Source organism: Mustela lutreola, chromosome 1, assembly GCF_030435805.1.
Source record: "Mustela lutreola isolate mMusLut2 chromosome 1, mMusLut2.pri, whole genome shotgun sequence".
NCBI lineage: Eukaryota > Metazoa > Chordata > Mammalia > Carnivora > Mustelidae > Mustela > Mustela lutreola.
Window position 1 is genome coordinate 140066431 of NC_081290.1, and position 26652 is coordinate 140093082.

At 38.3% G+C, this 26652-nt stretch overlaps 2 pseudogenes; both read left to right on the plus strand.

Moving 5' to 3' along the window:
• The first annotated feature begins 11705 nt into the window (after window positions 1–11705).
• Window positions 11706–12572, plus strand: LOC131825732 (tubulin alpha-1 chain-like; annotated as a pseudogene).
• Window positions 12573–13527: 955 nt separating this feature from the next.
• Window positions 13528–26652, plus strand: part of LOC131825839 (thymidylate synthase-like) — a 43827-nt pseudogene continuing 30702 nt past the window's right edge.

Here is a 26652-nt window from a genome sequence, read left to right on the forward strand (position 1 = left end):
CTTGATCTTAGAGAAAAAGCTTTCAGTTTTTCACCATTAAGTATGATGTTAGCTGTGGGCTTGTCATAGATGGCCTTTATGATGTTAAAGCACATTCCCTCTGTATCTCTTTATTGATAATTCTTATGACAAATGGATGTTGTTTTGTCAAATGCATTTTCTGCATCTATTGAGATGATTATCTGATTTTTATCTTTTATTTTGTTAATGTGGTGTATCACATTGATTGATTTGTGGGTGTTAAAACATTCTTGCATATCTGGTATAAATCCCACTTTTCATGGTGTGTTATCCTTTTAATGTAGTGTTGGATTTGGTTCGCTAATATTTTGTTGAACATTTTTGCACCTATGTTCGTTAAGGATATTGGCTTGTAATTTTCTTTTCCTGTGGTGTCCTTGTCTGGTTTTGGTATCAGGTGATGTTGGCTGAAAAATAAACTTCTGTTGAGTTAAACCTATGATAATTTTTTTACTAACAATATTCACAAATAGTATAGGAAATGACAGGCAAGATAATTATTCCTCTTTCTTTGAAGAAACACAAAAACTGAAAGGAGATGGTAAGATAAAATCATTTTATTTTATTTATTTTTTTAAAAGATTTTGTTTATTTATTTGTCACAGAGATAGAGAGAGTACAGGCAGGCAGAGTGGCAGGCAGAGGCAGAGGGAGAAGCAGGCTTCCCATGGAGCAAGGAGCCCGATGTGGGACTCGATCCCAGGATGCTGGGATCATGACCTGAGCCGAAGGCAGATGCTTAACCGACTAAGCCACCCAGGCATCCCTATAAAATCATTTTAAAATAAATAAGAAAGAGTAGAGAAAAAACAAAGTAGGAAAATAAGATGGATTAAATGTAGTATCCAGAGGGTTAGGTATTTGGGGCAGATGGATTTGTGGTGGTAAGAATGGAAAAGAAAGAAATGGAGTGAATTCATGGTTATTCATAAGAAAGAATGGAAGAATGAGTGGCATCTTATATAAGTAAGTCAAAGATGACACCATAGTTCTAGGTTGGAATTTGAAAGGGTGTTGGTAGCAGCAGTTTTAGTGGGATACATGCAGTAAAATAGATGTTTTTAGCTTATAGTATGCTCAGACTGCTTCCACTGAGCTAACCAAGTTCTCTTTTTGGTTAAATCTACTTAAGCTATTGGACACTATTTAAAGTCTTTGGACAAAATTTACATGCTGTCTCTATCTTAATTCTCTTTTGATACCATTCCTTTCTGTTTTGTTTTTTAATATGCCTCTGCTCAGCATCCTTCAAAGATTCTTCTTTCTCTAACTCTCATTTAACTGTGGGTGTTTCCCCAGATTTGGACTTCAGTCCATTTTTTATTATTCCATCCCACAGGGGATTGGCATTTTTTTTCCTTTGTAAAGGGCCAGATGGTAAATATTTTAGACTTTGTAGGCCATATGGTCTCTGTTGCAATAACTCAACTTTGCTGTTACAGTGTGAAAGCAGCCATCAACACTATGTAAACAAATGGGCCTGGCTATATTCTTATAAAACTTTATTCACAAAACAGGGAGTGGGCCAGATTTGATCCAAGAACCTAAGTTTGATGACCCCAAATTTATACTGTCCTCTTGGTATGATATCAATTCCCATGACTTTAAATACCATCCATGTGATAATGGCTCCCGTATTATATTTTGTTAGCACAAATTTATTTCCTAAGCCTTAGAATACTATGAGCTACATCTTACTAGATACTTGAATCTGGAAACTCTTATTTTCAGTTTGGAACATGTACCTGTCTCATACTCTTCAATGAAACAATGTATGTATTTTTTTCCTGAATTCAGAATCACAATGAATCACTCTCTCACCAGCTAGTCTAAATAGAGACCTGTGAATTATCCATCATTTCTTCTCAATCTAATTCAACAACATCCTCTTTGAACTTAACACAGCTATTCATTCTTTTTTTTTATAAGATTTATATTTTATTTATTTATTTATTTAATTTTTTAATTTTTATTTTTTAAAAACATATAATATATTTTTATCCCTAGGGGTACAGGTCTGTGAATCGCCAGGTTTACACATTTCACAGCACTCACCAAAGCACATGCCCTCCCCAATGTCCATAACCCCACCCTCTTCTCCCAACACCCCTCCCCCCAGCACAGCTATTCATTCTTGCTCCTTGAAACCTATTCTTCAATCTGTTGTCAGAGTTCTCTTTCTAGCATGTAATATGATTGAGTTTCTTCTATATTATTAATTTTCAATAAAGCCTCAGAGTAAACTTCAAATTCCTTAGCATGGCATTCAAGGCCCTTCACCATCCAGCTCCTGCTTACTTTTGTAGTCTCACTTCAAGTTGTCATCTTGCAGCCCAGACTACAGCTATAGTGAAATGTGGGCAGATCTCAGATCTCTCAACTATACCTTGTGCTGTCACATGTAGGCCTTTGCACATGCTGCCCTCTGTTCCAGGAATACCTTCCTCCATACATCGTTACCCCTCTCTAATTTGCCTCTACCCACTCCCATTCCCATTCTCATCAAGATCCAGCCTTGTGTTATCTTTTGGAATATTTCCATTTCCTCTCCTGCTAGGGGTTTTACCTATATGTTCTCATCAAGACCCGTGGATATGTCACCTATACAACTCCTAATAGACAGCACTAAATACATGGTCTGTTCATTTTTCTGTGCTCCATGTTAGACTGAAATTCCTCAAGAATGAGTATGGTGGAGGTGCGTGGGTGGCTCAGTGGGTTAAGCCTCTGCCTTCGGCTCAGGTCATGATCCCAGGGTCCAGGGATCGAGTCCCACATCAGGCTCTCTGCTAATGGGGGGAGCCTGCTTCCGCCTCTCTCTCTGCCTGCTGCTCTACCTACTTGTGATCTATATCTCTCTGTCAAATAGATGAGATAGAATCTTAAAAAAAAAAAAAAAAGAATGAGTATGGTGTACCCAGCACATAACAGTTCTTTAATAATTGTTAGTACAGTAAGTGAAAATGTCAATGATGCATGCAAGTTATACAAAGATAGGTAGAATCCTGCCTTGATTTCAAGTTTTTTATAATGCAGTAGTGAAGTGAAGGGCAATATCAAAAAGATGAATTCTAGTATACATAGTTGTTCAGAGTTTGATAAAAATATTCTTTGCCTATTATAAAATCCTTTACCTATTAATTCTCAAAGTGTATTGAACATACATTCTAAGTTTCCTTTTGATTTTAATAGACCTTCAAGAAAATGCTATAGTTGTTGTAAGTCTAATTTATTTTATTATACCTCAAAATAACATTATGCTTTTTCATGAATGCATCTGAATATGGAGAAAGAGGTGAGAAGTCCTAGCAACTGGCCAGGAGACCTGATAGCAAAATCTAAATATAGCTATATTAAAAGACAAATACAATATATTTAACAGATAATAAACTGACTGACTTGAAAAGAGAAAGCTAAGAGAAATAAACTTTCAGCTATGTCTTACTTTTTCTCAACTCATATGACATTATAAAATTATTTAAATGTGAATGTCAAAAACACTGAGGCATTGCAATTATAATTAAATTATATACTGTATTATTATTGGATCAAGAAATGTCTTTAATGTCAAATGACAAATGGCAAGCACTGTAGCTTTCAGATATGAAGTGCATTTTATAAATCAGGAATTATTAGAAATTCTTTGAGGAGGTTAGTAAATCTAATAAAACCTGGGGATCTTGAGCTAATTCTCTCATCTCTATATACATTCTCTCAAGAAAGCTCATGGTTTTAAAACTCATTAATACACTAACAATTCGTATACTAATACTTCTTGGCCTAAATTCTTCACTGAACTCTAGACATGGATACCCAACTGCCTACTTAACATGTCCACTTGTGTAAATAAGAGGCATTTGAAACTTAATAGATCCTATACAAAACCTCTGATTTTTCCCCACTCTACCCCCTTTCGGAAGATGGCACCATTTTGATCCAGTTACTCTGGCTCCAAATCAAGGAGGGGATCCTCTCTTCTCTCATTCTCAACAGCCAACCCATCATCAGGTTCTGTTAGTTTTGTCTTCAAAAGATATTTCATATCTGCATACCAGCAACTCCTGCTTAGAATTTTGCAACAATCTAATACCTACTCTCATGTTTTTTCACTCTTGCCCCTATAATTCATTCTCTATATAACAGAGTAATCTTTTTTTTAACCGAAATATAGTTGGCACAAAATGTTTTATTAGTTTCAGGTATACAACATAGTTATTCAGTATGTTTTATGTTATGCTATATTAGCCACAAGTGTAGCTACCATGTTTCACCATACAACACTGTTATAATACTATTGACTATATTCCCTATAGTACCTTTAATCCCTGTGACTTATTCATTCCATAACTGGAAGCCTATACCTCCCACTCCCCTTCACTGATTTTGTTCATCTCCCTATCACCTTTCCCTCTGGAAACCATAAATTTATTCAGAGTAATCTTTTTTTTTTTAACCTTAGTATTTAGCTTTATTTAATGTTCTAATTTTTTAAATTTAAATTCCAGTTAGTTGGGGTGCCTGGGTGGCTCAGTGGGCTAAAGCCTCTGCCTTCGGGTCAGGTCGTGGTCCCAGGGTCCTGGGATCGAGCCCCACATCAGGCTCTCTGCACAGTGGGGAGCCTGCTCACCCCCACCCCCACCTGCCTCTCTGCCTACTTGTGATCTCTGTCTGTCAAGTAAATAAATTTAAAAATCTTTTAAAAATTAATTAATTAATAATTAATTCCAATTAGTTAACATACAGCATAATATTAGTTTCAGGAGTGGAATTTAATGATTCATTACTTCCATATAACACCCAGTGCTCATCACAACAAGTGCCCTCCCTAATACCATCACCCATTTAACCCTTTTCCCCACCCATCTCCCCTCTAGAAACCCTCAGTTTGTGCTCTGTGGTGAAGAGTATTTTTTATGGTTTGCTGGTTTCTCTTTTTTGCCCCTATGTTCATCTGTTTTATTTCCTAAATTCCACAGGTGAGTGAAATAATATGGTATTTATCTTTCTCTGGTTGACTTATTTTGCTTGGCATTATACACTCTAGCTCTACCCATGTCATTGCAAATGGCAAGATTTCATTCTTTTTGATGACTGAGTAATATTCCATTATATAATATATATATATATATATATACATATTATTGAAACTATATATAAATATAAACAAATATATATATTTGTTGAAGAATAGTTGACCACAGAATAATCTTTTAAAAATATAAATCGGATCATGTCCCTCCCTCTTGTACTTAGAACTCTCCAATGGCTTCTGATTACAAACTCCTTACCATGGCCTGTGAGACCTTACATTAACTGGCCCTTATCCACCTCTCTGACTACATCTCCTTCCTTTCTCCCCTGCCCTTTTCCACCACAATTGCTGCCACATGAATCACACCAAACCATCCATCTCCAGGGCTTTTGTATTTAAATGTGGTTTTCTTTCCTCCACATCTTCAAATTTTTTACTACATCTTATTCTTTAATAACTCATGAGAATGAAATGATTGCCACCCTCTCAGAAAGGTCTTTCCTGACCTACCTACGGAATTTCAATCATATTATCTCTTTTTGTTTTCTTCAAGTACTTACCACTAATTGAAATTATTATGTTTATTTGTTTCCTAGTTCAGTACCTAACAATCACCACTAAATTTAATCTCCAAAGGATAAAATCTTTGCCTGTTATTTACCTTTTTATACCCAGTGCCCGCAGTAGCACCTGCTCATGGTAGACTCTCATTAAAATTACTTGTTCAATGAATGACTGAATGAATGAGTGAATGAATAAATGAATGATGTGACTATCCTATGCATGATCTTTGCAGCAGGGCCTGACTTTTTATACAAATGTATAGGATAATATATGCCATGGGTACCTCTATGGGAGAAGCAATTTAGGTAGGATGGGGAAGACAGGCTCTCTAGATGACAGACTGGAGTTCTGAAACTTGGTTCAATATATCTATATCTATATCTATCTATCTATCTATCTATCTATTTATACTATTGCTCAAAATAATGATTAATTCCTTAATTCTTTAAGGGAGAATTTTTAGCATGAAACGGAGTCCTTAACAGCTCTATTTAATTAATATTAATTGGTATTAACAAGGCATATTTACAGAACCCACATTAAAAAAAATTTTAGCTCCTCTTAAGGAGTTTTAACCCTGGGGAATAAGAACCAACAAGCTTGTTATTCAAGAAGTTCCTGAAGTTTGTGATGAACAAATAGTCAAGGAGAAAGGCATGGGGGACCCTTTCAAAGTATTCTTCAGTCCCTCAAATGTCAGTCAATAAATGGAATCCTCCAAATGAAGGTCATTTTCACTTAGAAGCCTTTTACACATTTGCAATATCTTTTTCTCCCTTTTCTCCCAGAGGAGCTAATGAGATGTATTTCTCTAGCAGTAGCTTTCAGGGTTTTTGTTGTTTGTTTGTTTGTTTGTTTGTTTGCATTTGATAGGTTGAATCACAAAATTAAAATCACAAAATAAGCGGTAAGGGATCTTGATGTCATTTAGTTCGAACTCTCTTGTGCCTCTTTCTCATGGATACGAAATTATACTGTCAATTTTTAAAAAAGATTTTATTTATTTATTTGACAGAGATCACAAGTAGGTAGAGAGGAAGGCAGAGAGCAAGCAGGCTCCCTGCTGAACAGAGAGCCCAATGCAGGGTTCGATCCCAGGACCCTGGGCTCATGACCTGAGCTGAAGGCAGAGGCTTTAACCCACTGAGCCACCTAGGTACCCCTATACTGTCAATTTTTAATACCATTTTCAAGTCTTAAAAGCAAAGAATTATACTTTGCATAATTAAATGCCATGCCCACCAACATTGTAGAGTGTGAGCTCCTTGAGGGCGGGGACTATCTCATTTATTTTATATGCTCAGTATCTGGCATGGTTTTCACAATAAAAGAAAGAATCATTCCTAATATAGTAACTTTGGTAATTAGACAAGCTTGTCAATCCTTAATTATTTACAATAAAATAAATGGATAAAGTCCTAGATAACTAAAATAACAGGCAGTTGCATATGGTTCTATCAGGTTTGGGGAATAAGTGAGAGGCTAATATAAATATACACTTTTTCAAAGAACTTCATGTTTTTATACTATGTTACTAACTTTGTATTTCTGTTGGTGACTCCTGCTTAATTGTGCAGTAAGAATATTCCTAAGTTTCCTCAGATAATCTACAAAGCAAAAATCAATTTTATAACAAATGTTTGACTGAAAATAGAAATCAGACTGTAAGATAATTGTTATCATATAATTCATTTCATCTTCTGAAGAATTCAGTTTGGAAGGTATTTTTGTATCTCCTTATTCTATACCTGCAGACCTCCATTATATATAATCTATATAATCTATGATATGGTTATATACCAGCATATTATTTGTGATGAAACTAATGGTACAGAGAGGTTTAAGAACTCACACAAAGTCACACAGCTAGCTACTTGACAAAGCCTAAACTCAAAAACTAATTCTGACTCTCTTCACTAAACTCCAGTGGTTCTGCCAAGTCAGAGAGCTGAAAGGGATTTGAAGATGACTTAGTCGTATGACTTCATGATACTGATGAGGATCCTGAGGCTAGAGAGAGTGACACAGCTCTCAGTCACACATGGCTGGTTAGTGGTAGAATTGGAGCCAGAGTTGGCAGTCTCCTAACCATGAAGCCTTAATGACTCATGAAATTGGATGGGACCAGAACTAAGGAAATGGGAATGCAAGGCCCAGAAATAATGTGGGAAACGATGTGAGAAGATAGCCCATACTTTATTTATTAGCAGTATGAGCAACAAAGGAGTTGCTGTCAGATTTGCATTTTATTTTATTTTTTAGATTTGCATTTTAGAAATATCTCTCTGGCATAGCATAAAGGATGGATTGAAAGGAACAAACAAGTGAGAAATGATAGGACATGTCCTAAGATGGTAATATGGGGGCAAGGGTAAAAGGGATGGACTAATGAGATATTTTAATATATTCTTTCAATGAGTGGAGAGTAGAATTGGTGACCTAGGGCAGATTTGGGATTAAAAATCAGATTTTCCGGGGTGCCTTTGTGGCTCAGTTGTTAACCATCTGCCTTCTGCTCAGGTGATGATCCCTGGGTCCTGGGATTGAGCCCTGCCTCAGGCTCCCTGCTCAGGGAGAAGCCTGCTTCTTCCTCTCCCACTCCCCCTGCTTGTGTTCCCTCTCTCACTCTCTCTTGTCAAATATATATATATATATATATATATAATATATTATAATATAATATATTAATTAATTATATTAATGTAATACAATATTATATATATATATATATATTTTTTTTTTTTTACAAAAATTGTATTTTCCTAGCCTCTGAGTAGCGGCATTTTCAGTGGCACTTTTTACACATTACTGCTGTGTGTTCTTTTATTTTGTCTTCTCAGATGGGCTGGAAGCTCCATCCGTCTTGCTCACAATTATAGCTTTTGTGTTTAACACAATGCTCAACACACAGTAAGTATTTAAAGACTATTCAGTGAATTAAGACTGAAATAGTCATTTCAGTCTTTTGAGATGTTTCAGGAATGAGGTAGTATCTTAATGGATATTTAACTGTTTAATGTCAAAGCTTTATCCTTCAATTTGATAGTACCTAAACATATGTTATTCAAATTCAGTGTCATAAACAGTACAGTGACTGTAAGTTGTCTTTTCTAGATGATTCTTATATATTCAGTTGTTGGCTTACTTTAATTTTCTTGGATTGTTAGATTCTTGAGAGTAGCAAACTGCTATATTTGTCAGATAATCAAGATAATGCCACTCACTACACAAAGACTATTGCCAACCTCCCGGTTAAGAATGGGGTGTTATGGGCACCTGGGTGGCTCAGTGGGTTAAGCCTCTGCCTTCGGCTTGGGTCATAGGATCAAGCCCAGCATCGGGCTCTCTGTTCAGCAGGGAGCCTGCTTCCCTCCCTCTCTCTGCCTGCCTCTCTGCCTACTTGTGATCTCTCTCTGTCAAATAAATAAATAAAATCTAAAAAAAAAAAAAAAAGAAAAAGAATGAGGTGTCATATAATTCCATTGGTCATGAAAGATGTAAAGAAATGTTTTTGCAGCCTGCAGACTTAAACCTTATTTTTAGAATAATAAGGAACAGAGAGTTAAAATCTTTAGGTTTCATAGAAAGCTATCAGCAATTCTGGGCAATTTAAAAGAAGTATAGAGGAATAAATCATCCTTATTCTCAGATACAATATTAATAGGTTCTTATCTGGAGTATATTTTTTGCTAGTATGAAATCTGTCCTCTGAAAACAGATCAAATGATGCTGGCAAGAATAATTTACCAGATGAAAATAAGGGAAAGAGCAAGAAATATTGATCAAAGAGAGAGTGTTACAAATAAAAGGTTTTTTTCTTGAATAATAATAATAAAAAGATGGCATTTGAACTGAGCAACTAGCTGATAATTTGGACTACTAGCAAGCGTCTTATTTTCTAATGCATTAGATACCTAAATTGATTTTGGGAAAACATTGTTGTCATTTGCACATTTATTATAATTTAATTGTTCTTTATTTATTTATTTATTTATTTTTTTATTAAAGATTTTATTTATTTATTTGAGAGAGAGACAGTGAGAGAGAACATGAGCGAGGAGAAGGTCAGAGGGAGAAGCAGACTCCCCATGGAGCTGGGAGCCCGATGTGGGACTCGATCCCGGGACTCCAGGATCATGACCTGATCCGAAGGCAGTCGTCCAACCAACTGAGCCACCCAGGTGCCCCTAATTGTTCTTTATTATATGCTCAAAAGTATTTTAGAAATTTCAGCTATTATAGAAAATTTATTTTATCTCTTTGATTCAAGGCAAGAAAAGGTGTATTTTATTTTTTGAAACATTACAGAAAGAGAGCAGTAAAAGTAATATAAACACTATAATGAATCAGAAGAATGGAAGTAAGTATAGGATTAGGAGATCTACCTTATGTCCCTAACATTATGTAGACTGACTGCATCTGTACCATCTCGGAGTGAAGGGTTCCAACGCTATGTTTAAAGACTTAAAAGGGAAAAGTTTGCCCTGTTTCTGCAATGTTTTCAGTTTAAATAAAACTGAAGGGATTATAGGAGCCAGTTAGAGATTGCATGGCTAAAGTATAGGGTAGCCTCAGGCTTAACATGGTACCCTCTGTCTTAGTCCATTTGAGCTGCTATAACAGTGTCATACGCTGGGTGGCTTATAAACAACAGAAACTTATTTCTCACAGTTTTGGAGGCTGGGAAGTTCAAGATCACAGCACCAGTAGATTTGGTGTCTGGTGAGAGCTCCCTGTGTTCTAACAGGGGCAGGGAGTTTTCTGGGGCCTCTTTTATAAGAGCACTAATCTCATTCATGAGGGGGCTCTGCTTCATGACCCAGTCACCTCCCAAAGGTTCCACTGCAAAATACTGTTACAATGGGAGTTAAGTTTCAGCATATGAATTTTGAGGGGATTCAAACATTCAGTCTGTGGCATTCCTGTAAGGAAGAAGGACATGTGTGAATCTGCCTGTGTGAGTGTATGTGTGTTTGAGAATGTGTGTGTGTGTGTGTGTGTGTGTTTAACTCAGACCAATGCTCCTGTCCAGGAACATGGATAATTGAGAGCTGACTATATTATGATTAATAGCATTATATCACAGAGTTACCATTAACAAAGGCTGAATCATCACAAGACTTGGAAATCCCTGAAGTGAATAAAATTAAAACTACCCATCTGGGTGAAGATGCATGAATATCTTTTATAGGCAGAATAGTTGGCTATCACTATGGGCTTGATACCATTCTGTGCAATGAATGTGTAGTTTCCCATTCAGTGCATACAAGAACCCGAATGAAGTTGGTATCACCTGCCTATTGCAGATTAAGGGGGGCGGGAACTGAGGGAAAGAGAAGTTAAATCACTTTCCTGAGACACACTATTTGTTAAAAGTCAAGCCAGGGTTGGACCAGGATGGGCTGGCATTATTAGAGTTTTAAGATTCTGAAACACGGTTATTTTCAATCTCTCAGGAACTCTTTGATGAATTAAATCAAAGATAATTTGTGAAGCAATGGTGTGAAGAGCACCAAAAAGGTGTTATGATAATTTGGTTAAGTGTCTTAAGATCCAACAATAACTCCTGAAGCTAGCTAGAGGGTTGCTTCACTGACTTTGAGCATTCATAGAATTAATGGCACATGAAGAAGACATCAGGCGTGAGGAAGCTTAAGGAGTTTATTTAAATAGAAGCGTGGAACCAATTTTAGTGTTTTTATTGGTAGTGAGATATAATATGTTTTAATATTACATGAGCATGGTAGGAGAATAAGACTTCACTAAAACAGCTATTTATACTTCTGTTCTTAGTTTAGAAAATGTATTTTATAACATGCAAGATTTAGTTGACTTTGCTAACTTAGCTGTGAAGCTTTCAATATGATCACCCTATCATTTATGTTGTATCTCACATATGGAAGGTATTCTTCTAATTTTTAGTTTTGAAAAACATATTTCATCCATCATTTTAGATAGTCTGGCATTTTTTTTCTCTCTTCTGTTCTTAAACCTTAAGATTTTTGAGATTGGTCTTGCACAAAGGTAATTCATGACTTAAAAGTATCGTCTGAATAATTAGCATCACAGTTGTGAAGTAATATCCAAACTGGAACTTTGCATTTACCCAGCCTTCCAGGTCTCCACAACTGTAGCTGAGCCCTACAACTCCATCCTCCCTACCCACACCCACACCACACTGTAGCTCTCTGGCTGTGCTTTCATGGTAGACAATGTGACCATCTATGACATCTATTATAGAAACCTTGATATCGACCACCCAATCTACACTAACCTGAATAGGATGATAGGTCAAATTATGTCTTCCATCACTGCTTCCCTAAGATTTGGAAGAGCCCTGAATGTTGATCTGACAGAACTCCTGACCAATGTCATACCTTATCCCTGTATCCACTTCCCTCTAGCCACATATGCCACTGTCATCTCTGCTGAGAAAGCCTACCATGAACAACGTTCTGTAGCAGAGATCACCAATGCATGCTTTGAGCCAGTCAACCAGATGGTGAAATGTGACCCTGGCCATGGTAAATACATGGCTTACTGCCTGTTGTACCATGTTTACATGGTTCCTAAATATGTCAGTGCTGCCACTGCCACCATCAAGACCAAGCATACCATCCAGTTTATGGACTGGTGCTCCACTGGCTTCAAGGTTGGCATTAAATGCCAGCCTCCCAGTGTGGTATGTGGTGGAGATCTGCCAAAGTACAGTGAGCTGTGTGCATGCTGACCACCACCTGAGCGATTTTGGGGGCCTGGACTCACCTGGACCACAAGTTTGGCCTGATGCATGTCATGCATGCCTCTGTTCACTGATACATGCATGAGGGTATGGAGGAGAGTTTTTTTTTGAGGCCTCTGAGGACATGGCTGCCTTTGAGAAGGCTTATGAGGAGGTCGGTGTGGATTCTGTTAGAGGAGAGAGGAGGAAGAAGGAGAGCAGTACGAAAGTTAACATGTCACAAAGATGCTGCTTTTACAGGGAAGCTTATTCTGTGTTAAACATTGAAAAGTTGTGTTCTGACTGGCTAATTTGTATGTAGCAATATATACTCTCACATACATTTACTGACCTATGCTTTAAATACAATGCTTTGTTATAGACCTAAGCTGTCCATTTCTCTGATGAGTTTGAACAAAGTACTCCCTGTCATAATAAGAAAAAAATAGATCCCCTACTTACAAGCTATATTGTTTTCTGACATCTAAAGCCATTTGAAAAAGTATGAACATCTCTTACAGACAGTGAAAAGGGTTTTCAATCAGTCCACAACATATTTTGATTACTATTTACTCCATGTTTTAAGTATGATTTAATATTTCTAACTATTAACAATACTAATAGTATATCAGCCAATAGTTTATTGGTCGTTTATATTTCTGTTGAAGGATTCTTACTTTCCTGATACTTCCTTCTATGCGGAGGAAGCTTCACTCATTTGTGTCTTTCCAGGGAAGATGATTTAATCTGCTTGGTGAGTTTGGAAGGAGAAAGTGAGCACATATAACTCAGCTCCTTCCTCTCCCCCCTCCTTAGGGGAGAACTGCCCACAGGGAGCCAAAATTCTCCTCAGCTTTTCCATGTCAGGACAGGCTTGAGGTGATGTATTGTCTGTAATTGGACTTGTGAGTGTCTCATTGTAGGGTATGGTATTTAGGAAGTCTGTCTGCTTGCAGATGTAATCTATGTCCATTGACCTAAGCTTTATCAGTAAAACATAGAATATTTTGGCTCTCCATCTCTGACTTTTTTGTATTATTTCTCAACTGGTTCAGAACTCAGGGTAGAAGAGAAGTCTCAGTTATCAGACCACCTCACAGACCCAAACCCAAACATCTCTGTATCAGTGGGCTAAGTCTTAGGACATTAACAAGAAGTGCAGTTAGTGAGAACAAACTATTGTGTGAGGATGGAGGTTTCTTGCTTCAAAGGTGCCTTTAGCATTGGTGAGTCTGTAGCAACTACCAAACAGGTCTCTAAAACTTGTGGCAGTTTTGTCCACCGTCAAGAGGCCACTTATACAGCTGATCGTGTTTCTCTAGATGCAGAGGTGCTGTACCAGGGTTTAAGCTGAGGCATGGGCCTTTGGCAGATATGTGGGGATCTTAGAGGCAGACAGACTGCTGAGGGTACAGGTTTTATTCTTAGCAGGCAAGGCACAGGCAAGCATTTGATTACTGAAGAGTCTTCCCCCTCTGGCTTTTAGCTGCTAGGGCGATATTCACCATTTGAAAACTGCAGTGCAACTTTCAATAGTGAGATTCTACTTTTTTTTTTTTTTTTTTTAAGATTTTTTCTTTTCTTTCCTTTTTTTTCTCTTCTTTTCTTTTCTTTTTTTTTTGACAGAGATCACAAGTAGGCAGAAAGAGAGGGGGAAGCAGGCTCCCCACCGAGCAGAGAGCCTGATGCAGGGCTCGATTTCAGGACCCTGGGATCATGACCTGAGCCAAGGCAGAGGCTTTAACCCACTGAGCCACCCGGGGGGGGCCTAAGATTCTACCTTTAGCTAACATGTTAGCTAAAGGTAGATCTAGGTAGGCAGTGTGGATCAGCTGCCCTAATTTCTGTTGTTTTCTTGTGTTTTTCTTTTTTAAAAGATTTTATTTATTTATTTGGCAAAGAGAGACACAGTGAGAGAAAGAACACAAACAGGCGGAGTGGGAAAGGGAGAAGCGGGCTTCCCACTGAGCTGTGAGCCCAATGCGGGGCTTGATCCCAGGATCCTGGGATAATGTCCTAAGCCGAAGACAGACACTTAACCATCTGAGCCACCCAGGTGCCCCTTTTGTGTTGTTTTGATGGACTTCACAATGAAGAGAGGAAATGACTGATCCTGAATTCATGATGTTTGTTCACAGCAAAGGAAGCCAGGCACAAATGAGTATATACTGTCTGATTCTATTGATAGGATGTTCAAAAGCTGGGCATAACTGATTTACGATGACAGACACCAGAATACCTGATTTCTTTAGGGTGTTATTAACTGAATAAGAACTCGAAGGAGACTTCTGGGGTGTTGAAAATGTTCAATACTTTGATCTAAGTATTTGTTACTCAGTTACATACGTAGATAAGAATTGATTAAAGCATGTACTTAAAAGTTGTGTACTTTATTATATCTCAGTTTTTAAAATTGCATAGACATATTTGATCTATCCATTGTATAGATGCATATGGAGGACTTTTCAGTGAAAACTTAGCAGCGTGTTCATAGTGTAAAATATTTGCCTTTTTTTGATCCCTTAATTCCTATAGGATATACAGCCTATTGGGGGAAAGATCTTGTCATTTTCTATAATGTCTTACCATTTCCGAGTTTATTTTTAAATTTTAACTTATTTATATTTGATGCATTCTTGGTACCTTCTAGCTGCTCTGGAGACTCAACCGGTGTAAGTGGTTTAAGAGACTCATCAACTATAGGGTGCTCACCCTACTGTATTCCTGAGTGCTTACCACACAGCTAGGTCAATCCAAGCTTGGTGCTTTAGGTATCCCATCTACTAGTAGGATGAATCCTCTGCCCCTGGGTTTATTTCTGTACCAAATATAAAATATATATGCTATATTAAAAATTTTTGCTCACAGATAAAAATCTAAACCAGAGGTTGGCAAACTTTTTCTTTATAGCATCAGACAGTCAATGTTTTATGCTTTGTAGACCATATGATCTTAACTCTCCATGAAAGCAGTCAAAGACAATACATAAATAAAGGGATGTGGCTGTGTTCCAATAAAACTTTATTTACAAAATCAGGTGGTGGGCTAGATTTGACCCATGGGCCAGAATTGGTGGACCAGCACCTGGTCCTCCTGAAAAATTGCAATAGTATTGAAAAATTGACAGGGAAGAGATCATTCCATCTTTTTTTTGTTTTGTTTTTGCAAATAAGGAGACCGAGGCTTGGTGAATTGCATGAACTTCCTAGGTTATTCATGGAGTGATTTCCAACTACAGCTCAGATGAAGAATTATATTCAGGCCACTGACATTTTGTAGTTGTGTTTTAAGGCCCATAGAGTGAGGGTGTCAGGTAGTGCTTAGCGTTCACTTATTTATATTCAATAAATATTTTCTTATTTGAGCAATTTTGTGTAACTTCGATCTTGAAGCATCTTCCTAGTCAGGCTTCTTCATGAGGTTATAGTCAGACAATAGGAAATTTGTGGATAAAGAGAAAATCAGAAATCAAAGCTTAGATTCTGATCTTTTCTAAGCTAGCTGTGTAATTCTAAGCCACTTAACTTCTTGGGATGAAGCTTCATGTAGGACTCATTCCTAGGTATCTAAAAAGAGGCCTCCAAAGAAGGCAACAATCCTAACGTAATTTTAATAGAACCAAATGGTGCACAGATGAAGGAGACAATTTAGAAAAACATTTCAGATCAAACCATATCACTATCTTTACCTTGTTAATTAAGATGTCCATGTGACTATAACCACACTAAGTGATGTGAAAGTCCCTTTCACTCACATCCCATCTTTCTGAAGCCAATAACAGGCTGAAGAGTGTTTTCAGATCAAGAGATAAGATTAGTCCTTGTTATATACTCTCCTATCAAAGGATGCAAATACATATTTCCTTCCCCTTGGTGGTTCTGAGCTCTACCCAAGAATTACTAGGCACTCATTTTTTTCTATACATATATAAAAGAACTGACCGGCAGTTGTTTGAATCGTTTCTTTATTGCCCTTATTTAGATTTTATTAACTACTCCAGAATTCACAAAAAATCTGTGACACACCATGCTGACCCCAGGGGCTGCATGTGAATAGTTCGTTGTTACTACTTCCTTCTTGGGATGCCTCTGAAATTTCAGAGGATGTAAAAGGTATAAGAAGTACTCAGGAAAAAGGAAGGAGAAAATGATGTTTTGTTGTGTAAATTACTGCTCCTTCCCTTGCTGCAAAAAATATATTAAGGGAAAAGTATTTGTTATTACGCTGTCCTTCGTTTTAAGAGAAATGCAGCACCATCTTTCTTTTTTTTGAAGGAGAAGAAGAAGCTTGGCCAGTTTGAATATCACAGAGTCACTGGGAACCTCCATGGGGAAGTGAGACATAGGAAAGGAAAGTAGGGTGGCAAAGGAATGGTGAAAATCTTCTTCTTTCTTCATGAGTTCATTTAGGGTCTCATAACTTTCACTTAGGGCCAGCTGTGCAAGACACCAATATTCCTCATTTGCATATTCTAAGGGCATCTTGCTGGAAACACTACCTTTGTTCTCCTCCAAACTATTCCCCATCTGAGGACTCCTCCTCATGTATGAGTCTGATCATGTCCCTCGGCTACTTTAAAATCTTTCAAGGGGCACATGGGTGGCTCAGTCGGTTAAACATCGGACTCTTGATCTCAGCTCAGGTCTTGATCTCAGGGTCCTGAGTTCAAGCTGGGCATGGAACCTACTTTAAAAAAAAAAAAAGAAGGAAAGAAAAGAAAAATACTTCAAGTGTTTCTCATTGTCTAGTGGAAAAGGTATACACTCCTTAGCTTGGCACATAGTCCTTTGATGATCTGGCTCTTTTCAACTTTCGTTATGTTCTATTCCCACGTGCATCTTGAACTACAGCCATTCCAAGTAGTTTCTAGCTCTACATACCAAACTAGTTCCAGCTTCCTTGCCTTTGCCCATGCTGTGACTTCTCCTAGTATACCATTTCTCTATGCATCTCCCTAAATAAGCAACCACTCTAGCTCAGACATCACCACCTTTGGGAAAGCTTTTTGACTTTCTTCGCCAGAGATAGGAATTTTCTCTTCACTGTGATAGCGTGTTTGAAAAAGGATACATTTTCCTATCCCACTAGAGTTAGTGCCCCCTTAGCAAGGTCTGTTCACTTTTGTATCCTTAATGATTGACATAATGTAGAATTTAATAAATGTGTGTTAGAATGCATGAGTGACTATTTTATACAGGAGAAGATAATTCTAATATACTGCTTCATAATATTAATATTACAAACAAGGTTTTTATTTTCATTTTTTCCCTGATTTTTAGTTTCACTCTAAAAGCTTATTTTTTATTGAAGCACAATTGACATGTAACATATAATTCTTTAGATTAGTCAGTATTTGTATATATTGTGAAATGTTTACAGTAAGTCTACTTAATATTTATCATCATACATGTTACAAAATTTTTTTTCTTGTTAAGAGAACTTTTTTAATATCTGCTTTCTTAGCAACTTTCAAATATGGAAACAGTATTATTAACTGTCACCATGCTGCACATTACATCCCATGACTTACTTATTTTATAGCTGGAAGTTTGTACCTTTGGTTCCCTTCACCAATTTTGGCCTCCCATGTCCACATCTGGCAACCACCAGTCTGTTCTCTGTATATAAATAGGAGTTTTTAGAGTGTAGAGAGTATGTCTCATTCATTTTTGTATTTCTTATACTAACATAGAGCCTGGTGGTAACACTTAATACATATTTGGTGGGTGAATGGAGGAGTGAGTAGTTAAATGGATGATGTGGTATAATGATCCAGTGGATGCCCAATGCTCAACCTCCATTTATCAGTGTATATGACAAGAGGAAACCTGGAAGCTGTTGGCAGTGCCAAAGACTCAGAGCTCCTCTCTCTTTGAGATGAATGTCTGAGATGACAAAGGGAATCAGAGCTATTGCTCAGAAGCTAGCCTGGGGTTAGATAGTAAAACATGTACTCATGAAGTCCTTAGTTCATTTGTTTATTTATTTAACAAGTGTTTATGGAACCATGAATTCTAATCTAAAGCTTATTAGGCCAGATGTGTATCAGAATTCAGATTTTTTCAGATTTTAAAAAAAAGATTTTATTTATTTAATTGACAGAGAGAGAGAGAGAGATCACAAGTAGGCAGAGCAGCAGGCAGAGAGAGAGGGGGAAGCAGGCTCCCCACCAAGCAGAGAGCCTGATGCGGGGCTCAGTCCCAGGACTCTGAGACCATGACCTAGCCAAAGACAGAGGCTTAACCCACTGAGCCACCTAGGTGCCCCCTTTTCAGATTTTAGAATAGTAATGTACAATATAGCATGTAAAATGGGGTCTAGGGCAGCACTGTGTAATAAAACCCATTAATAGTTCTGCAGAAAAGTGTGTTTACATTTACATTTACATTTACATTTACATTGTGGGATAAATGGAAACTGTAACCAGGCTTATGTCAGTTCAGGTCAGGGTTTGACTTCAAATGAGTTCAGGCCAGATCAGCTTTTGTTGCCAACTGTGTTATGAAACACTTTCCATTTTCAGAGCTTTTTGGGTTTTAGAATTGTGGATGAGGGGTTGTAGAAATGTGACAATGTTCCTCTGAAAAAAAAATTCCTTTAGAAGAAATTTAGAGAAGTATCCTACAAATGTATACTCTATCAGTGATTCCCAATATGGTTTATCAAATAAAAGTTATCTCAAGGAATATTATTAAAATCCAAAGAAACAATGAATTTAAATGTACTTTTTATTAAAAGCTAAGCCTTGATATCCCATGTGTTATTCTTAACCAGGAGCAAAGTAGATCTAATTAGTAGGATAGAGGGTTTCTAACAGAGCAGCTGTTTCTTGTGATCTTTACTATGGGAAAAAAAATCGGTGAAGGACAGGGCAAGGGGACAGCAGTAAAGGGAAAAAAGGAAGTAGCTCCAATTAGAGACTATACTCTTCTGGGGTCTGGTAATTAAATTTGCACTGTACCTATGAATGCTCCACAATTATTGCCTTTTCCTGTCATTTAACACTGGACATTCCTTTATCTATGCTGGGTCCATTCCTTCACAGAAAAACAAAAGAAAAAAAACCACACACACACATAAAACACACACACACACATACACACACACACAAAGTTGATACAAGGAACTACACTGTGTATATGACAGAAATAATATCTTCTCAAAAAATGTAAGCCTCACTGTCCCTGTCCTGGTGGTGTTGTGTCATACTACTAGGTGAAACCCTCATTAAAAGCTATTATGAGGGGCGCTTGGGTGGCTCAGTGGGTTAGGGCCTCTGCCTTCCGCTCAGGTCATGATGGGATGGAGCCCCGCCTTCCGCTCAGGTCATGATGGGATGGAGCCCCGCATTGGGCTCTCTGCTCAGCAGGGGGCCTGCTTCCTCCTCTCTCTCTCTCTCTCTGCCTGCCTCTCTGCCTACTTGTAATCTCTGTTTGTCAAATAAAATAAATAAAATCTTAAAAAAAAAAAAAAAGCTATTATGAAAAATACTTAACATCTCCTTCAATTGTCCTGGTTCCTAAAACTTTTTTTTTGAGAGAGTGAGGGAAAGAGCGGGAAGGGACAGGGAGAGGGAGAGGAAAAGAAAGAATCTTAAGCACGCTCCATGCCCAGCAGGGAGCCCAATGCCTGAGCCAAACCAAGAGTCAGACACTTTAACCAGCTGAGACACTGAGGTCCCCCTGGTTCCTAAAACTCTTTAAACTGTTCATTCCTAGTCTCCAACTCTTTTGGCTTTTGTGGGGAAATGAAGATTCTGTAGTTGAGCTACTTTTTTGAGGAGCTTTTTCAGACTTTACCAAGGCATCCTGTTAAAAGTTTCACAGAAGAGAGCTTGAGATACATGTAAATCTTACATCCTTACATGGGTTGGGATTATGTGACAGTCTAAAGGTCAGAGTTCCCTGGGTCTCAGCAGTCTCTCCCTCCCATTTCCTTTTGTCCTTGTTTTCTCTGTCCCTGGTGATCCCACCCTGCCTTGCCTGCCTCGACCTGCTCGCTCCATCGCATCAACCTCATGCTCTTTCTGCATTTAGTCTCTGCTTAGATCAATAATGGTTCATTAACTGAGACCTTCAGGGTTGGCCTGGAGAATATCTTTAGTCTTTTACCAGAACAATATTTTCCTCCTTGCACCATCTGCATGGAGTTGTCAGTCTCTCTTCTGAGAGTGTTCTCATAAGACCAGACACAGCTGATTCTCTATGTTCATGTTTATGTTCATATGGAGTTAACCATGACAAGGGGAAGAGAAGGACCTTTTGCCACCATACTTACACTTAGAAGGGGCAACAGGAAAGAGAGATCTCCATCTTTGTCTGAGTATTCAGACAGATTGGAATGGCAACTTATAATTTATAACCCCCCATCCCCACTCCTGCCCTTGGGCTTGGGCTTCAACCTCTTAATTTGCTATGATGGTCCTGAGACTACTTTTAGGAGGAAAGAAAGGATCATCTGTGTTCAGAGTGCTAAGGCATGTATATTAGGGAACTTTTGAAGTTAAGCATGATCTCCAATTAAGGGATGAAGGACTTTGCCCTCATATATGGATTTCAGGGGTCAAAATAGGTGGATGACCTATTTTCACAGGGTTGGGTGATTTTGATAGAACTAAAGACATTCATCTATCTGTGAGGCTGGCCCTTGGGAACCAATCTCTGTGGGGTCCCAGCAAGGGCCCATAGTAGAAAGTGTCACTGCACTGGAAACAAGCTCATACTCTCTTTCTAGAACGTGTCAGTTATTATTGAGCACATATTAAAATCTGAGCACCACAACTCCCAGGCCTCTTATAAGCAGAGACTTTAGAGAAAGGCCCTTCGGGACTAATGAGAGCAGCAGTCATTTATTGAGCCTGTACAATGCCAAGTATTGAGCTAAGCAGCTCACATGGATTCTTTAATCTCTTGCTCACAATGCTTCTGTGAGAGGGGGACTATTATTATCACTCATTGGACTTATGGTGCCACTGAGGTCTAGAGGAGTTCCGTAGCTCTTACAAGGTCACATGGCTGCCCAGTGGGGGACAGCAGGGCTGTCCACAGAGGCCTAGGCTCCACCCTATAGTGTGTGTGGTGAAGGAGAGCTCTGAATCACAGCCTTTCACCTGATTGTGCTAGTTGAAGAGGGCAGGGGGTGCCTGAAAGAGAAGAGGACTTTGGTCTTTTGACACATTGAGCTGGGAGAACAGCCTCTATGTTCTTTGTCTGGGTAAACAACTCTTTAACAAAAATGCACAGATCAGTGAAAGCAAAAATTTTAAGTAACCCTGCAGAGTGAAGAGAGCAACAAAGGGAATGGATGATCTTTCTTTAGGTTTTGTTGATCACTGTAGGCTGAGTTACATGTTTTCTAGACAAAACAGAAAGCTGGGGCTAGGTTGGGGCCCGAAGTCACCTAAACTCTGACATTGTTTTCTTTCCACAACTTAACAATTTTGAGAATGTAAATAGTTGAACAAGAAAAGCAGGATCCAGGTCCAAGTGGGATAGGAAGGAGCAAGTGAAGGAAGTGGAGCAGAGGTGAGAGATGAGGTCCTCCCAGGAAGGAGTCTGTGGGCTCTTGACCCTCCTTATGAGTACAGACAATTAGGCCTTTTCTGTTTTATATAAAGTGCTATAATACTGGAAGTTCAGTTGTCTCTTTCAGTTAAAATTTCGGTTCCTGACACATGAAACAACAGATGTTGGCAAGGTTGTGGAGAAAGGGAAACCCTCTTACACTGTTGCTGGGAATGCAGCTGGTACAGCCATTCTGTAAAACAGTATGGAGGTTTCTCAAGATGTTAAAAATAGAGCTACCTTATGACCCAGCAATTGTACTACTGGGTATTTACACCAAAGATGCAGATATAGTGAAAAGAAGGGCACCTTCACCCTAGTGTTCATGGCAGCAATGTCCACAATAGCCAAACTGTGGAAGGAGCCAAAAATGAGAATGATCCCCAAGTTAATTATCTACAAAGAAGAAATCCTTAGGAAGTTTTTTTTCCCTTAGGTGTTCACTGCTAATTCTTAGTCTTTTTCTCACTTCTCATGTGCTCTGCAATCTTGGCAGAACCAAAACAAGTTTCTTTCCCCTGACTGCTCACAAATTGCAATACAATTTGTGTCTCTTTGATGTTATAGAGTATGTTGTATCCTCTCCCATAGGTACCAGGAGATTCTGTTTTCTCAGATTTCACTTTATCTCTTCTATAACATCCAGGAGAAAAATGAAACCACAGCAGAGTGTTCTCATTGATCAATCCTTTTAATGTCTTCTCTTTTGCTTCTTGGCAGTGTGACCTCTTATCTTGACTCTGTGACCTTTATGGTTTAGATCATCATTGTCCTAACCAAAGTATCACAGTGCTTTGGATATTGAAAGGCACCTCATTTGTTTCCATTCTAGTTGGAAGAAATACTAGCCACATAGTGCCCTTTCATCTTAATAAGCAGCAAACAAACAGAGCCTGGAATGTTGCCGTCATCACCCATTGCTTACTTCCTACCTTATAATACTGGGGTTATAAATTCTGTACAATACAGTTGAGACATCCTGTAAACCACAGTAATTACCATAGAATGAGCCCTTCCTCTACCACTGGAGTGGTAAAGAGCTACACCCCAAATAGATTGGTTTTAAGTCTGTATTAGCCCTTCAAGGTCATGTTGAATAAGTAATCCACACAAAGAATGACAAGCCTTAGCCATTACATCATTTTAGGATGCAAACAAGTGGCTTGTGTGGATGTGAGTGGGAACAATTACCATCACCATATGTGGTAACATACCTTAAGCTGAAGGGAGGCAGGGGAGCTGGTTCTGCCACCCACCCTGTGACCAGATACTAGTAGATTTATTCTCAAGCATCATCCTCAAAAGAGCCTTGAGAAGAAAAAAGTAAGGCCATGCATCGATTGAGTCTTTGAATTTTCCCTGTGCTGAGTCCATTGCCTCCTATTTTATAGTAGTTACTTATAAAGGAAAGTCTGTTTTTTAAAGTAAGTGTAGGAAATGAGTATATCTTGTTTTAAATACAGATGCCCTATTTGTAGACTACCTTGTTGTTCTGGTGTAGGAAGGACAGCTTTGCCCCATGAAGCCTGCCAGGTAGAGCCTTATTTATGGCCTATAGTCAGGACTGAAAGATCACACTTAGGATTTTGACCTGGACTCAGACTGAGTCAGTTACTATGTGCTTTACAAAGAATAAGCCATTTACTATCATGCATATGTCTTCGGCCCTGTACAGAAAAAATTCAATGCCTTTGTTCTTACAGAAGGTATATTATTTCCATTACATGTCATTGCATCCGTCACTGTGAAATAGGTATTATCCCCAGTTTTACAGATGAAGAAATGGAAACTGAGAGTCTATAACCCATCCAGTTTCACATGACTGATCAGTGGCTGGACCAGGATTTGAATATAGATCGGTTCGACAGGGAAGCCCATGCTCTTTTCTCTGGAAAATGTCATCTGTGTGAAGTTCAGGGAAAAGAGTGAATTAATAAAGTATTGTCTCCATCATCAAAGAAGCTTATACTCTTGTTGGTGAAATAAGATGTATAAATAAGTTATAAAGAGAAGAGATTAAGTAAGTTTAATTGCATATAAAAATGTCAGTCAACTGGTTTAGACTTATCTACTGCACTTGGCAAACTACCCTGTCCTGCCACACATTATGGTTTATATTCCAGAGCAGAGAACTAGCAGACTACAGCCTGGGGCCAAATCTAGTCATGCTCATTTGTTTACATACCATCCATGGTTGCTTTCCTGTTACAGTGGCAGAGGTGAGTAATTGCAACCAAGGTTGTATGGCTCATAAAGCTGAAAATATTTACTATCTGGTGCTTTATAGGGAAAGTTTACCAATCTCTGGTGTAAAGTATAAAAATGAACAAACAGCAGTAATGAACACATAACGAATGAAGATAGCAGAACAAGCCATCTGCTTTCACAAATGTCTTTAGTTTACTCCTTTATAGGAAGAATTAAATGAGTTACTTAGTTCTTACAAAAGCTATATTATTTCTATTACCTATTATCAAAATGATCGATAAATATGTACTTTAAGACTCTGGCAAAATTACATAAGTTTTAGATTGATTTATTAATTGGATCAGTTCATTTCTTGGTAATTCAAGTAGTAAGTTTTGTTGAAAAACTAAAACCAAAATGAACAGGAGAAACTTCAGCATGCCTCACTCTTAACAAGTCTAATTTTGATGAAACCAATAACCAAATGCAAAATGAAGCAGGATATTAACCCTAATAGCTGGAGTTCACATCTGTTTACTTTACATATGGGAAAATATTTTACATATAGATTGCATTCTCTTGGCTCTTTATCAACTACATCCTTAATTACCCAAAGACTTTACATTCTTTAGCCTGATGACTGGTTTTCAAATTTCGTGTAATGACTAGCCAGAGTGGAAAACAGGAAATAAGGCAACAGTGTGACACATAGGAAGTGGCTCAGGGAGCCTGGAGTTCTAATCTTGGCTATGCAGCTCACTGACTAAACCAGACATTTAATCTTTCTCTGCCCTCATTTCCTAAAACCTGCATTTGAAGACACACAGCTTGTGTGTGTGGGAGTAGGGCCTCCAAACTTTATTCCTACCTACCTTCTGTCTGAAAACCTTTTGTACCTTTCCATATTCTTGGGATCTTTGACAGTCAAATGAACCCAGTTGAGTTGTTAATTTCAGTGTCCCTTCAGAGATTTTTCTAAAAGCCTGTTGGCTTCTTCCTGGCTAAAGATGAGGTATTTTAGGAGATTGGTTGGGCTGAACCAGGAAAGAGGGAGGCCATGGTATGTTAAGAACTAAACTTTTGACCTTGTGAAAGACTGTTGTTCCCTGTAAGCCTGATTAGAGAAAAGAAATGGGAAGGTCACCTTCACTCTGATCTATAGAACTTCCAAATTCTCCATTCCCAGAAGTGTCTGCTCCATTTCAAATGACCAATCAGCTTGGCTTGAGTGTCTCCAAATCACCCACTATGGCCTAGTCCAACTTCTACCACAGATAAGTGGTCAACCTGAGACCACTGGCCTTTACCTGTAAGATGCCTGCTCCAGTGAGTTTAGAAGCTTAATTCCCTGGAGTCTATGGATACCTAGCTTGAGAACCCCCTTCTTAAGTGCTATCATCACTGTTCTTTCTCTCTAGTGTTGAGCTGGATTCTCAGCTTTCCTTTTGGGGTTGTTTCCTTAACCCCCAACAGTGTTTCTAGTTTTGATTTTTCCTTAGGCACAAGGGTAAACTGGCCTCATTTGTCTAGTCCTATGGTCTGGTGGGTTTTCAGTTCTCTCTCAGGACAGTTCTTCACTTGGCAGGGAGAACTTAGTGTATTTCTATAAAGGATTATTTGGGAGTTACTAGTTTAATGTTTTTCAGATTTTTGTATCATAGACTTTATTGGCCTCTTATATCCTCTGTTGCTGAGGAAGGTATATAAAATTTCTATGAGTCATGGATTTATCAACTTCTCTTTGTAATTCCGTGAATTTTTGCTTTGAAAAAAGTTGAAGCTACAACTTAGAGGCACACAGGTTTAGATTGTTATATCTCCTGGTGCAATTTTCCTTCTTATTAATCTTTCCTTTCCTACAAATTTTTTTGGGGGGTCCAAAAGCCTATGGTGTTTAACACTTGCCTGGTATATCTATTTTTTTCCCCTTAGCTTTAATTCACTTTATTTTGCTGGTGTAAAAACATGGGCTTGGTCACAGAAGAATTCTGAGTTCTCCACAATGACACTAAGTGTGGATCTTTAAGATGATCAGGAAACTCCTGATCAGAAGATAATCTTGCAGAGGTCAGAGTTAGAGATGGCATTAAAGATAGCTTTCCCAAGTTACCCAGGGTGACAGCAAAATACCATTGATCAGCAGCAGCCAGCTGGATGGAGGAACAGAAACATTGCCACTATGGAAAGATGGGATCAGATGCACAAGCATGGAGTCAGAGTGCCCAGCTACCTTGCAAGGAGAGAATAGGGTTTGCTGATTTGTTTCTCCAGTAGTCTTCCCTCAGATAATGGATGCATTGCCTAGAGGATGACAACATGAATGGCACTTACTACTTCCTTGGAGAATTTGACATGTAGATCAATGAGTCATTATGGTTCTCAATGACCCCTTTTATTGTCTCTGAAAGATGGCCATCTTTAATATCTCATTCTCAAGAAATGGCCCCAAAAGGAAGTCAACAAAGAAAAAGAAAGAGATCTCCAGGAACTTCATCGTGTCTTTGACCAGATGGTCCAGTTTGGTGTCCAAGACCACTTCCTGTTTCTATCCTTGTCCTCTCTGC